The 15,328-nt window shown below is 51.6% G+C and overlaps 1 protein-coding gene across 3 annotated transcripts in view; it reads right to left on the bottom strand.

The window, feature by feature from the left end:
* Positions 1-15,328, bottom strand: part of LOC118211576 (hippocalcin-like protein 1) — a 52,456-nt gene that overhangs the window by 16,721 nt on the left and 20,407 nt on the right. For 2 of the 3 annotated variants that reach the window (XM_035388911.1, XM_035388926.1), the window contains exon 2: positions 5,765-5,908. The gene's annotated coding sequence lies outside the window, so the exon portion shown is untranslated. Of the gene's footprint in view, positions 1-5,703; positions 5,909-15,328 lie in introns of all 3 variants that reach the window. The other variant, XM_035388918.1, reaches the window with a different exon arrangement.

Genomic DNA, 15,328 nt, shown 5'->3' with positions numbered 1-15,328 from the left:
GTGTAGATGTAAATCTATAAATGTAAATGACTGTAAATGTAGTGTAGACGTAAATCTATAAATGTAAATGACTGTAAATGTAGTGTAGATGTAAATCTATAAATGTAAATGACTGTAAATGTAGTGTAGATGTAAATCTATAAATGTAAACGACTGTAAATCTATAAATGTAAATGACTGTAAATGTAGTGTAGATGTAAATGTGAAAGCAGAAGCTGTTTCTATGCCCTCATATGAGCTGTATCTCTCAGCGCTGGCGGCTCTGCCAAGTGCGCAGCATTAGCCAGAGCCTGAGTGAGTCACGCTCTGTAAATGCAGAGAAAACAAACACGCCCCCCCCCTCCTCCCCAACGCCCCCCCCCGAGCTGGTGGCGGGAGGCGTGTGGCCCATTGAGCACCGCGCAGAGGCCAGAGCCTCGCGTTCCTACAGAGCCCAGCTCCGACGCCTTTAAAGCAGGAGCACCGGCGTGACACAACGCCCCCCCCCCAACTACACCGCACCCCCTCACCCTGCTCAGCCACCACGGAGTCCTGCCCCCCCTCCCCCCCCCAACTCCACCCCACCCCACCCCTCCACCCTGCTCAGCCACCGTGGAATCCTGCCCCCCCCCCCCCCACCCCAACTCCACCCCACCCCACCCCTCCACGTCCCAGAGCAGCACAGACCCGTCCGCGCGCGGCGACCCCGGAGCGACCTCGGATAAAAGGGTCTGCCGAAAATGCGGCGGACGCGGCAGGCCCCATCGATCGCCCCCGCCGGACAGACAGACAGGGGCGCGTCATCGACCCGAGGAGAGATGCATCGGTGGGGCTAATTGCTCCTAGCGCGGCTATCGAGCTCCACTCTCTTAGCAGCGCTAACGATAATTGTGGTTTGGAGCGGGGGGGGATGGGGGGAGAAGCGTCGGCGTCTGTCAGCGGTTGCTACCGAGCAAGGCCACACCTGACGCAACCCGACCCCCCCCCCCCCCCCCCCCCCCCCCAATCTGCTCCCAGCTATCGATGTGCGCTAACTGGCAAAATAACTTAATTGGTATGCATTAGCTCCTAAATTTCTTCAGCACAGGAGTGCAGACTCTGAGGTATTGCAGGGAACACTCGTTTATGACTTTTGTAACTGGGGTTAATGCACAAGCCAGCGTGTATTAGCAGAACCAGCCTGTGGACGCTGGTTAGTTTCCGTAAACACGCATTGGAAACAGCATGTGAAATACAATCCATCTTCCTTGTTCAGTCACAGGCATTATGCCATGTATTTCAATGCTTCTCTCGCTCTCCACCTCAGCTAATGTGTGGTGAGCGTTCTGGCGCAAAATGGCTGCCGTGCATCACCCAGGTGGGTGCTACACATTGGTGGTGGGTGAGGTAAGATCCCACTCATCACTGTAAAGCACTTTGAGTGTTTGGAAAAGTGCTATATAAATGCAATGATTCATTAGTTCATTCATTCATTTGATGCATATATACGAAAGGAACACTGTTTGCACTTGTCCCGACCAGCGTCCTTGGCTATTTACCCAGTAATATGTCACCTGATCCTACAGGGCTGGTCCTATCCCAGCTACGGCCTTTATCTCTCTGCACCGAAGCGATTCTAAAAGGACAAACACACAGGTGTAAGGGTCCCGCTTCTAACACCTCAATTTTAGCACTGCAAGAACTACTGTAAAATATTTCAAAATGGCTGGCTATAAAATACTGACCCCCCCCCCCCCCCACAAGACAGAAAGCAGAACCTGTAAGTAGAAGCTCAGCTGTACAGCAGCACTGATGCAGCTTGAAATTTGTTGGTAACCCTTTAAGATTAGAATGTTCGTTAACATTCTAATGCTGATGTAACAATCACTACTGGTAGTAGAAAGCACTGGGGTTCTAGAACACTGACTTTCCCTAGAAGCCTGCTCTTCACAGGTTGAAATCTCGCCTCTGTCCATCCACTCGTCTGAACTATGCAGGTCTTGACGTGTTTACCGCGGGCTCTTGGGAAACACTCACCAAACCTGTCCGTCCCTGTCTATCTGTCTGTCTGTCTGTCTGTCTGTCTGTGTCGTGTATGAGCGATGGACAGAGTCCCATGCATGGGGTGGTGAGGTGTGGATATCTCTCCTTCAGCCTGTCTCTGAGCCCTTCTCTCAGTCAAATGTGGTCATTCTCTAAGCCTCTCTGACATGGTGAACATCTAATCCCCTACATACCACACCCATCAGTGATTCACCTCTCATCTCACGGGGGGGAAGTGAAATTACTGAGCGATCTCATGCTGAGTTGTCCTGTATGTGTGTGTGTGTGTGTGTGCGCGCGCGTGTGTATATGCATGTGTGAATGTGTGTAAAGTGTGTGTACGTATTCGTGCATGTGTGTGTGAGTGTGTGCATGTGTGTATGCTGGTTCTACACTCAAACCTCCCCCCCCTCCCCCCCCACCCCCCCCACCCCCACACATACACAGTATTTATCTGCACAATCTCCTAGGGCGTGATCCTTATGTGCCCAGGAAAAGACGGGACTTTTGTGTCTTTACAGAACGGGGGACATTCTGAGCCCCGACACGCTGGCAGAAGATAGGAAAGGGAGAAGCTGCTTAGCCTTCACAGTATATTTACGGCTCTGCCAAATTAAAATACTCTACGGCTAACTGGGGAACATTCTTATCACGATGGAGACTCACAACCAAATGGGAATGTCTTCGGAATGCTTGCCAACATTCCCGAAACGCTCCCCATCGTTCCTGAAACCTTCCTTCCTGCCTGGAAATACACAAAAAAAAACTACAAATGCGCAGTGGTCCAGCCGTATACACGGGAGTACTGTTCGCAGAAAGTCGTAGTGGCCGTAATAACATTAATACATCCCGATGGGGAGCAGATCTGTCATTAAAAAAAATAAACGCCTGATAATCAGGTCTGGAAGGATGCTCTGCATTAGCCTCTGAAATACTCAGTGATGAAATCCCAGTTACTGGAACCAAAAAAACAACATAAAACAAAAACAGCAGGATGTTGGAAAAGCTGTCAGCCCAAAAATATCCCAAACAATGGCGGGTAACAATGGCTGTTCCTCTTCCCCCTGACTCCTCTGGCCTGACCTTAGCTGCTCTCTCCAGGAGGGTATTGTCTGGGCCAGGATTTCAAGGGTTCAGTCAGGAAGTGCACACACCCACACCGAGAGTGAACTGACACAGAGAGCTATCCCAGAGCACAGTCTACTGACACAGAGAGCTATCCCAGAGCACAGTCTACTGACACAGAGATCTATCACAGAGCACAGTCCACTGACACACAGATATATCCCAGAGCACAGTCTACTGACACACAGATCTATCCCAAAGCACAGTCTACTGACACAGAGAGCTTTCACAGAGCACGGTCCACTGACACACAGAAAGCTATCCCAGAGCACAGTCTACTGACACAGAGATCAATCCCAGAGCAGAGTCTACTGAGACAGAGAGTTATCCTAATGCAGTCTGTACTGATACAGAATTATCCTAATGCAGCCTGTACTAATACAGAGAGGTATCCTAATGCAGTCTGTACTGATACAGAACTATCATAATGCAGTCTGTACTGACATGCAGAGAAACATTTGAAACTGAGCCAGAAAGACTGCACAAAACCCTGCTGCTCCTGTCCATTCATAAGAGTTCTAGAACAGGCCCCGGGAACGTCCAGCCATAAGCACCTGTGAGGTCATAAGAGCCCGTGAGGTCATAAGAGAGTATGAGGGCAAAAGAGCCCATAAGGTCATAAAAGCCCATGAGGCCATAAGAGCCCATAAGGTCATAAAAGCCCATGAGGTCATAAGAGCCTGTGAGGTCATAAGAGAGTGTGAGGGCATAAGAACAAGTGAGGTCATAAGAGCCCATGAGGTCATAAAAGCCCATGAGGTCATAAGAGCCCATGAGGTCATGAGAGCGTGTGAGGTCATAAGAGTGTGTGAGGGCTGCAGCTGCTGCTCAGGGACAGTTCACGCTTCTCAGCTCAGGGCCACGCCCGCCATTGTTCCTCCGCCGAACTCGTCTTCCTCCAGGCGACCGACGCCCCGGCGGGGAAGCGGACGGGCCGCTGAGAGGTCCCGCGGGACGGCGGAGTCACGCGACGCGCCGTCTTCCCTCTCTCCTCCGCCCGCTCCCCCCCCTCCTCTCCTCCTCTTGCTCTCCGTCTCCCTCACTTTTTCCAGGGAGGAGCCGTGGAGAGCTTATGCAGCTGGTGGGACAGAGTTTGGGAGGAGGGGGGCGTGGGGACGGGCCTTTTTTTGCGGTCCCAGAGAACTGACTCAGTTTTCCGGGCGAGCGAGGCGTCGGTCTGGCGCGTGGCGGCGTTCCCCCGCCCCCAGGGCAGGAAGTGACCTCGCCCCGACGTGCAGCTGTGCCACGGAGAACGCTACCTCTCCCGGCGTGTCCTGTCAGGACAGGAAGACTCCGCCCAGCAAAGGATCACCAGCCTGTGCCGAAATTCTCCGAACGGAACGAAGACGACCCCCCTCAGGGCTCAAACGGAGGCCGGGCACCGGGCCAAGGGTTCCAAAAAATGTTTAAAATCAAGATCCTCTAAAGAAAAAAAACCTCTGAACCCCATCTTCAGTCCTGCTGCTTCGCTGCTGCTGTCTGTATCCCATCTCAATAGCCCTCATTACAGGCTGCAAACGCACTGGCCATTTAACACGCTACCCGTCATACACAAATCAACATCAGACAGGTTTTTGCACCACACGCTACACGCTGCAATGGCCGTAAAATATTCCCAATGACAGGCAAAACCACCACCCTTTTCCACCTGAAAGTCTGAAGGGCATAATTTATGAAACATAAATATATGAACAAAATACTGATAAAATATATATATTTTGTATTTTTTTCCCCCTTCAGAGCCCTTTGGTAATCTCATCCCCCTCGGGGATACCCAGTTTAGTCCGCCCTGCACCAAATAATCTCTAACTGGCCCATCTGGACATTTTGGGGATTTTCACATTTGAATCAGTCCCTCCATAAAGGCCATGGAGACCGGTTACTGCAGAGGGGCTCCGGCTGTGGAGGTCTCCATCCCGGACTGAGCTCACCAGCACCAGGCAGGCCAGGGTGGGTCTCCCTCCCCTCCCTCCCCTCCATCCCATTCCTCCCCTCCCTCCCCTCCCTCCCCTCCATCCCATTCCTCCCCTCCCTGCCCTCCCTCCCATTCCTCCCCTTCCTCCCCTCCCGTCCCATCCCTCCCTCCCTCCCTCCACCACAGGGACGAGGAGAAGGAGGCGCAGACAGAGAGCAGGCCGAGGGCCGGAGGAGAGAGAATCGACACCAGAAACCAGACCCGGCGTAATCTACTTCCTGCACTGACAGGAAGTTGTCACAGCACTCTAACTGCAGCAGTCTTGTGGCTGCTGGCGAATGCTCTGAGAGTGACAAATACCCCACACACACACATTCACACACGCATGAACACACACACACACACACACACAAGCACACACATGCACACACACAAACACACACACACACACACGCACACACATGCACACGCACACACACACACACAGACAGACACACACACATACGCACACAGAGACACACACACACACACACACACACACACACACACACACACGCACACAGCAGTAGGTAAACAGACAGTAAGCAGTTAAAACAGTTTACACAGGTCACACCACATGTGCATGTGCTATTCTCTCTAAAATGAATATTTCCAGGAATTACCCTCCCTCGTCTTTCCAGGAATTTGGCTCCCTTATCTGATTGGCTCGTTGTCTGCCTTTACCTTCAGTCCTGGGTGTGGAAAGGCCGTCTCTCCCAGAATGCACCTGGGGTCTCTCTGCAGGCAGGTCCCTCGCAGTCAGCTGGCCCCTACGGTGACGTGACACCTGTCAGTCAGACACAGCTGGCTCCTCCTGTGATGTCACACCTGTCGGTGTAAAAATAAAGACGCTTTACATCCCTGATGAGCGGGAGAAAAAAACACTGCCCCGTCCATGGCAATCTCCCGTCCTCACACAAGACTCCCACGTCCGAAGACTAAGACAGCTCCCTCACAGAGTCTCCCGAGGTTGTCCCCCAAAAAACAGTCTTCACCCAAGACTCCCACGCCTGAAGACTAAGACAGCTCCCTCACAGAGTCTCCCGAGGTTGTCCCCCAAAAAACAGTCTTCACCCAAGACTCCCACGCCTGAAGACGAAGACAGCTCCCTCACAGAGTCTCCCGAGGTTGTCCCCCAAAAAACAGTCTTCACCCAAGACTCCCACGCCTGAAGACTAAGACAGCTCCCTCACAGAGTCTCCCGAGGTTGTCCCCCAAAAAACAGTCTTCACCCAAGACTCCCACGCCCGAAGACTAAGACAGCTCCCTCACAGAGTCTCCCGTGGTTGTCCCCCAAAAACGAGGGCCAGAAACCGGCCCCCGCTACTGACGCGGCGTATCTGCAGCGCGCATAAACAAACGTGACAAAAAAAAAACCCAAAAAAAACCCCCACAGCCGAGAGTTGTGTAAAAAGAGCAGGCCGAAACGCTGCTCTTTATTTTAACCGACAGAAAGGGGCGTGGCTCCAGACAGCTGGTCGCCGTGGCACCGGAGGAGTTAACCGTTTGAACAATATAAATATTTAACGGCTTTCAGACGCTACGCAAACCCAGCGTACGCTCGAGATGAGGGAGCGGGAAATCCAGAGGCTCTGTCTCATATCGCGTGATCGATGGCTTCGGGGGGGGTTCTATTTAAGATCCTCATCCTGTTCGGCTCCTCTCGGTAAAACGGCCATTTTATAAATGACTGATTAACCTCCCTGTGACACTCCTGCGAGCGGGTCCTGAACAATAACAACCGCAGGGTCCGCTGCCAGAGCCTGCCTTTTCCATCCTGCGGCTTTTTCCACATTATTCCCCTGCTTTTCCCGCCCTCTCGCTTCATCCCCCCCCCCCCCCCCCCCCACAAAGAGCACGACAGGACCGAGGCTATTTCTATCGCTTCGTAGCGCAGCCTATACCCGGGACCAAACCCCCTCAGGCCCTCTACGTTACATACAGCAAGCCACCCTGTGTGTGGGAGTGTGTGTGTGAGCTAACATACATGAATTTCTCACGACTTAAGACTTCAGCAACCGACACGACTTCAGCAACCAAAGCGCGTCTTCCCATATTTTGAAGACCAAATAATGATAGCCTCCTTGATTTGCCATATTGTTCGGTAAAAATGGAAAGCTGTTCCGATAACACTTAACAGCACATACCATAGATATAAATAATTTTAAAAAAACATACCATAGAGAAGCGAAAATACCGAGGGGTGTGTTGTGTAACATATAGAAAAATATTGTAAAATACACCAGTTTATTCGCTGCTTTGGTCTCAGTAGGATGAGTCCTAATGCAACCAACAGAATGCACCATTAAGCAAAAACGACAATAGACAGGTACGTACTGGTAAACAAATTTGTCTGTAAGCAACAGGTGCCGCACGTTATATCATTTAGTGTTTCCAAATGTTAGCATGGCAGCACTAGTTTTAAGCATAAAAGGTATTGGAGCATCAAGAAGGAAACTTGCATGGCACCAAAAATCAGAATAAGTCCATTAGCTTGGCTTCTAAACCTTTTCCTAATGAACTTATCCTGATTTTCAGTAGTGCGAGTTTTCTTCTTGATGCACCAAAACACATTTGTCTGCCTCCATATATCTAAATGTATCACAATACATTACAGTGTAATTTTACAATATATGGTTACAAGATTTTAATTAGTTGAGGGTAGGCAGTGTGGACAGCTGAATTTGGATCTATTGTAAACAACACTCAAAATCGTTCATCAGAAACATAGCTTCACAAACATTAGCATGAAAAGCCAAATGTTTGGGGGAAAACGGATCCAAAAGTTCATTTACGATGAAAAGACTCTTCAGACATCCGAAACTAGAGAAAAGTTAGATGAACGGTGGAGTTTTAATGACTTTGGCTTCGTTAGACAGGAGTAATGAATCTCTGAGCTACCGGAACGCCCACGCCGTCGTTTCTGACGTGCAAAGAGAAGCAATTAGTCTACGTTTCATTCCCTGGAGTAGAGGCACTGGGTACACAACAAGAGCGGGAGCGAGGGTTGGGTTGCAGGGACCGCCCCAAACCTGCCGAGAGGAAACCCACACGGCCAGCAACTCCCGAATCCCGGAGGAACCCCCAAAAATGTCCCCCGTTCGGCCCGCCAGGCGCCTGACCCCTGCGACGGCACCACAGCACCGAGAAGCCGCACAGCTTAACGAGTGCAAGTCATCAATTACTGTGCCCCAATTAGGAACCCTGCTCCAGTGTTCCTCTCTCCCTCCCTACAGTTTACTATAAAGAGGTCTCGGGTTGGGTGGACTGGGAGATTGCGGAACTTTTAGATCTCCATAGCAACGCTACAGACTACTCAGACCACACCCTGTGAACGCGCTTCCAGAAGACGCGCGGCCAACTTGGAATTCTTCGGCTCCAGCGGCAGGGAAGACGGAACATCTGCTGTCAAGCTGAGCAGCGAGGCCACCGGGGGGGATTCCCACAATGCACTGCTGGGCCGTCCCTAGAGGGCTCACTGTCGCAGCTCCCAGTGACCCGTGCCGACGACCTTACGCCACTCGGTGTTAAATTAACGCGGGCGGAGCGTACGTCATCCCCACGGGTCTCAGAGCGAGCTCTGCTGCGGCAGAACAGACCCCGAACACGGAGAGGGCCGTTCCCCCCGCCAGAAGAGAAACAGCTGGGGGCCAGCGGCGCCGAGCTATCCCAGATGCAGTCAGCGAGTCCCAGAGGAAGGCAATTAAAACGAACTGTCAATGAGCGTCCAGTGATCCATCGCCCGTCGCCGTAAACGATGTCAAGTGAGAAGCGCAGAAGAAGAAGGGGCAGATGGCTCCCGCGTGGGCAGCTGGGGTCCGGTCCCTGTCATCACATGCTCGTAAACCAGCATTTTCAGGGGGCCAAAAAGAGAGGGCTGTGATTCGTCAAGAGGACAGCAAGATTTCATGACACCCCATAAAAAAGGGTGGAGCTACAACAAGCTGTCAGTCACTGACTTCATTTGACCAGATCTAAAAAAGGTTTCGCGCTCCAAAGCGAATAGAGTGAATGGTTCACACCAATCAGTCTGGACACTCGGACATGTCTTTGCCGCTATGAATCCACAACCTGACCCCGCCCCTTCTTCAGTCTGGCTCCTCCCAAAGTTCCTTCCTATGTTCCACCCACAGAGTTTTTCCTTGCCATTGTTGGCCCTGGCTTGCTCTGTGGTAGTTTAGGCTGGGGTAAACTGTGAAGCATGCTGTGTCAATTTTCTTGCAAAATGTGCAATATAAATAAAGTTTGGATTTGATTTGAAAATATGACTGATAACATATGGTGCAGCCCCCATTCCCAGTCCACCCTCTGACTTGTTCACCACACCTTGTTCACCATCACTATCTCAGATTACCCGCCATCTGAGATGGCCAGCTCTCTGAGATACCCCACTATGTGAGATTACCCACTATCTGAGTGGGTAATACCTGTTGTGTGAGATGACCTGCTATGTGAGATTACTCGCTGAGTTAGATTACCTGCTATGTGAGATTACCCACTGTGAGATTAACCGCTATGTGAGATTACCCACTATCTGAGATTACCCGCTATGTGAGATTACCCACTGTGAGATTAACTGCTACGTGAGATTACCCACTATCTGAGATTACCCGATATATGAGATTACCCGCCATGTGAGATTACTCGCTATGTGAGATTACCCGCTGTGTAAAATAACCCGCCATCCGAGAGTATCGTGCTCAGGGCCGAGCCAGAGCAGCCCCCAGTCACATTGCCCACACGTCCAATCGCGCTGCGCGGACACCCGTCTCCGCTCCATCGCCACCCGCCTCCTGGCCTCGCCTGGCTCAGCCAAACACAGCCCCCTCACAAGCTGTGAACGCCGCTGTGCTGGAACTCAAGCTGTCCCCTACACTGCCTCTTTTACCGTCTCCCGCTCTTCTTCTTCTTCATTTTCTCAATGTCAGATCGACTCCGATAAGAGTCAATTTCACTCTGACAGAGTACATTTGCACTCATATGTAACATTGTTAAGCATTGGTTAAACATTATTAAACGTTATTAAGCGTTTGTTAACGTTTGTTATTAAGCAAGTCTGCCCCGGGGGGGGGTGGTTGACAGAGCCCAGCAGTTTTCCTCACCTGACAGACCGAAGATCGAAACTGAAACTGATAAAATATTCAAAAAATGAAACATAAAAGTTCTTTGAAAGAGGCAGCCCGAGGGTTCGGCAGAGCAAACTGCCCCCCCACCCCCACCCCCCCATCCTCAGATCACCGGAAGGCAAAAAAAAAAAAAGAAAAAAAAGAAAAAAATTCAATTCAATAATAAAACGAATAAATAAGTAAATAAACCAATCCGGCGGGGGGGACGGCGTTGGGCCCCGCCCCCTCCGCTCAGGCTCATCTCTTATTTACGATGTCCTCGTGCACGGTGGAAACCCAATCAGCTCTCAGGCCTCGGCCGCGCCCCTCCGGAGAGGCCTGCCACTCGATCCGCCGCCGCCGCCACCGCCGCCACTCGCGCGGACAAAGGGAAGACGGATGAGGGGAAGGGGGGACGGAGAGGAGAGATAATTACAGGCAATACTGCGCTCCGGGAGGGATGAGGGAGGGATGAGGGCCCTCGCTCAGAGACACCAGCAGCACGCGGCCTCTCCGCTTTCACCGGCCCTCACAGGCCCTGCTCTCTCTGACACCCGCTGCTCTCTCTGACACGCGCTTACAAACGCGCGCTCTCTCACACACATGCACACATACACACACACACGCACACACACGCATACATGCACACAAACACACATGCACACACACACACATACAGATACACACACACATGCACACACATACACACACACACACACACACACACACATGCACACACACGCATACATGCACACAAACACACATGCACACACACACACACACACATACAGATACACACACACATGCACACACATACACACACACACACACACACACACATGCACACACATACAGATACACACACAGACGCACACATGCACACAGAAACACACACACAGATGCACACATACACACACACACACACACACATGCACACAGATACACACACACACACATACACACAGATACACACACACAAGCGCAGACATGTTCACACTCACAAACACACAAACACACACACACACAGATACACACACACACGTTCACACTCACAAACACACACACACACAGATACACACACACACACGCACACATGCACACAAACACACACATGCATACACACATACACACGCAAGCACACACACATACGCACACACGACAAATGCAAACACACACATGCAGGTACCCCCCCCACACACACACACACACACATGCTTAAGCACACAGATGCACGCTTGCACATATACACGCAAATCTATGCATACACACAGGCTGTTATATACACATGCTCACACATACACTCACATGTTTGCATACATACAAACACAGGCAAAGATGCGCACACACATACAAACACACACACACACACACACTCATTCACACACTAAGACAGTCATACTCTCAAGTGAGCACACGTACGGCTGTTCGCATACATACCCGCTTATTTGCATACACACAAACGCATGCAAAGACGAACAATGAGTGCGCACAGACATGCAGCCCCACACCTGCACACACGCAGCCCCACACCTGCACAGACGCCAATGCAGCGATGCAGCCCCACACCTGCACAGACACCACTGCAGCGATGCAGACAGGCACACACTGGGTCAAAGCTAGCCCGGAACAGCAGCACACACTGGGTCAAAGCTAGCCCAAAACAGCAGCCTGCGCTGGGTCAAACCTGGCCTGGAACAGCGGGGCATGCTGGGTCAAACCTGGCCTGGAACAGCGGGGCATGCTGGGTCAAAGCTAGCCCGGAACAGCAGCCTGCGCTGGGTCAAACCTGGCCTGGAACAGCGGGGCATGCTGGGTCAAACCTGGCCTGGAACAGCGGGGCATGCTGGGTCAAAGCTAGCCCGGAACAGCAGCCTGCGCTGGGTCAAACCTGGCCTGGAACAGCAGGGCATGCTGAGTCAAAGCTAGCCTGGAACAGCAGCCTGCGCTGGGTCAAACCTGGCCTGGAAAAGCAGGGCATGCTGGGTCAAAGCTAGCCCAAAACAGCAGCCTGCGCTGGGTCAAACCTGGCCTGGAACAGCGGGGCTTGTTGGGTCAAAGTGAGCCTGGAACAGCGACGCACGCTGGGTCAAAGCTAGCCTGGAACAGCGGGGCTTGTTGGGTCAAAGCTAGCCTGGAACAGCGGGGCTTGTTGGGTCAAAGCGAGCGCAGAACAGCACGCTCTTTCACTGTGTTCTATTTTACTCTGTTACCTCAGTTCACTCTTCCGGGTTAAGGCTCGTGTGAAAGTCACGCCACGGAAACAAGACGCACACCTGACACCCGACGCACAACAAACACAGACCCATTAGGTCCGTCCACTTCAGAGTACACGCCCCGTAGGTGCACTGTGACCCGTCTCCACAGTGACAGAGACAAAACAGTCCGGGCCAGTCACCCTCACGGAAACATGATGCAGTGTATTTTCTAAATATGTGGGCGTTTTGAAATCATCACAAATTAATATATTTTAAAAAATTATTAATTTTGTATTTCAAAGTAGGCTACATCACCATACCTGATGGCAGTAATGATTTGTACAATTCCCCGTATACTGTGAAGTGTAAAAAATATCTTTGATAATGCGTTTTATTTCGATATATATATATATATGTGTCCCACTCCTGTAACGGACGCCCGCGACCCCCTGAATAATGAAAGAGCCGGAAGCCCTGAGCTCAGAGAGGAGACGGAAGGGGAGCCAGTTCACTGGGAAGGGTGGCAGTGGAGCGGTAAGGATCACGCTTCCCTCCGAAGACAAAGGAACCCCCCCCCGCCCCCACCCGTCCGCCACACAGCAGGGCTGCAGACAAAGGCCGCCTCGGCTTCTTAGCTTTCCGAGGGGGTCATTCGTCACCCAGAGCGGACGCGTCGGCTCGCGGGCCCCCAGCCAAAATCCTCACACACACACACACACACACACACACACACGCCTCTCTTTCCCTTTTGTCCAGGCGAACGGCTCCCGCTCCGATTAGCGGGCCGCTAACCGAAGCCTCCGCTCTCCGCGGCTGCTCGTGCACAAAGGCGGAGAGCTCCGGCCCCCGATGGCCTCACTCAGGAGGACGGCTGCCGGGCGAAGGCTGCTCCCTCAGCCTGAACCACCCCTGCACCTCTGGATGAAAGGCGGCGGCTAAATTAATTCTGGGGGATATCGTAATAGCAATTAATTCTGAAGAGCCTGAGGCTCGAGGGGCTGTCTGGAGACAGTCTGGTACCTCTGTCAGGCGCCCCCCCCCCCCCCCCCCCCCCCCACCCCCCACCCCCCCCCGTCCTTCCTCCTCCACAACAAGGTAGCACTTCGCTGGTCAACCTGGGTTGACCAGGGGAGGGAAGGTCTGAGGTGGCCTGGCGGGTACTGCTCCAGTCGGTGGGGCTCTTCCAGCCTCCCCGCGCCAGCTGCCCAACGAAGCCGAGGACTGCACAGCTCAGCTGGGCCCGCTTTCTGCCCCAAGCCGAAAGGGCGTGTGGGCAGTGTAGAATAATGGGCAAAGAGCTGATCTTGTAACCCAAAGGTCACAGGTTTGATCTCTTGGTTGCACACGGCCATTGTACCCTTGAGCAAGGTACGTTGCTTCAGTATATATGGGACGGAGTGTAGCACAGTGTGTAAGGAACTGGGCTTGTAACCGAAAGGTCAAAGGTTCGATTCCCGGGTAAGGACCCTGCCGTTGTACCCTTGAGCAAGGTACTTAACCGAAATTGCTTCAGTATATATCCAGCTGTATAAATGGATACAATGTAAAATGTAAAAAGTTGTGTAAGTCGCTCTGGATAAGAGCGTCTGCTAAATGCCTGTAATGTAAATGTAATGTTTATATCCAGCTGTATAAATGGACAAAACAGGAGAAACCGGCAAAAAAAAAGATGCAAAAAGCCCCTAGCGTGTCCAGATCCAAGGACCTCCAATCACTCGTTTGAGGTCTCCATGGGACTGGAACCAAACGCAGGAGGAGGGTTGCTACACAGCAGGGCTACAGACAAAGGCCTCAGCTTATTAGCTTTCTCAGGCTCCTTCATCACCAAGGGAGCGTGTCGACACGCGGGCCCCCAGCCAAAATTCTCACCCACACATCTCTCTCCCTTTTGTCCAGGTGATCATTCTCTACTTCAATTAGCAACCGTTACCGAAACCTCTCCTCTCCCATCCCTGCACACACACAAAGCGGAGTCTGAGGGCAGTCTGAGAAGAGATGCATGCTGGGAAGAGGGGCAGAAGAGCAGGAGCGCTTCGTAGCACTGAAACTTCTCCTGGGCCTGAACACCCTAAACCCAACCTAACCTCCCTTACAGCAGTGAACACCCTAAACCCAACCTAACACCCTAAACCCAACCTAACCTCCCTTACAGCAGTGAACACCCTAAACCCAACCTAACACCCTAAACCCAACCTAACCTCCCTTACAGCAGTGAACACCCTAAACCCAACCTAACACCCTAAACCCAACCTAACCTCCCTAACAACAGTAAACACCCTAAACCCAACCTAACCTCCCTTACAACAGTGAGCACCCTAAACCCAACCTAACCTCCTAAACCCAACCTAACCTCCCTTACAACAGTGAGCACCCTAAACCCAACCTAACCTCCCTTACAACAGTAAACACCCTAAACCCAACCTAACCTCCCTTAGAGCAGTGTGTACACCCTAAACCCAACCTAACCTCCCTTAGAGCAGTGTGTACACCCTAAACCCAACCCAACCTCCCTTAGAGCAGTGTGTACACCCTAAACCCAACCTAACCTCCCATAGAGCAGTAAACACCCTAAACCCAATCTAACACCCTAAACCCAACCTAACCTCCCTTACAACAGTCAACACCATAAACCCAATATAACACCCTAAACCCAACAGTGAACCCAACCAGCTCCACTGCACACAGCAACCAGAACATCCAGAACCATTCATTTCCTGCAGTCCATAATTCTCCAAGAGTTAAGGCTCAGTTGGTCAGGGAATAATTTTCCAGTTTTCAGTTTTTCCCCTTGTGGAAAATCTGTGCAGATGGCACCATTCCAAAGTAAAGACAGATCGCCTATTATAGGGATGGAATTCTGGAACGATACCTCTGTTTTACATTAGAGCACTTAAATACAAACTGCAGCTAAGGTTCCACATTCATGGAAGAAATAGAGGAGCACAGAT

This window comes from Anguilla anguilla, chromosome 1, assembly GCF_013347855.1.
Source record: "Anguilla anguilla isolate fAngAng1 chromosome 1, fAngAng1.pri, whole genome shotgun sequence".
Taxonomy (NCBI): domain Eukaryota; kingdom Metazoa; phylum Chordata; class Actinopteri; order Anguilliformes; family Anguillidae; genus Anguilla; species Anguilla anguilla.
This window is presented reverse-complemented; position numbering and strand designations above follow the sequence as displayed.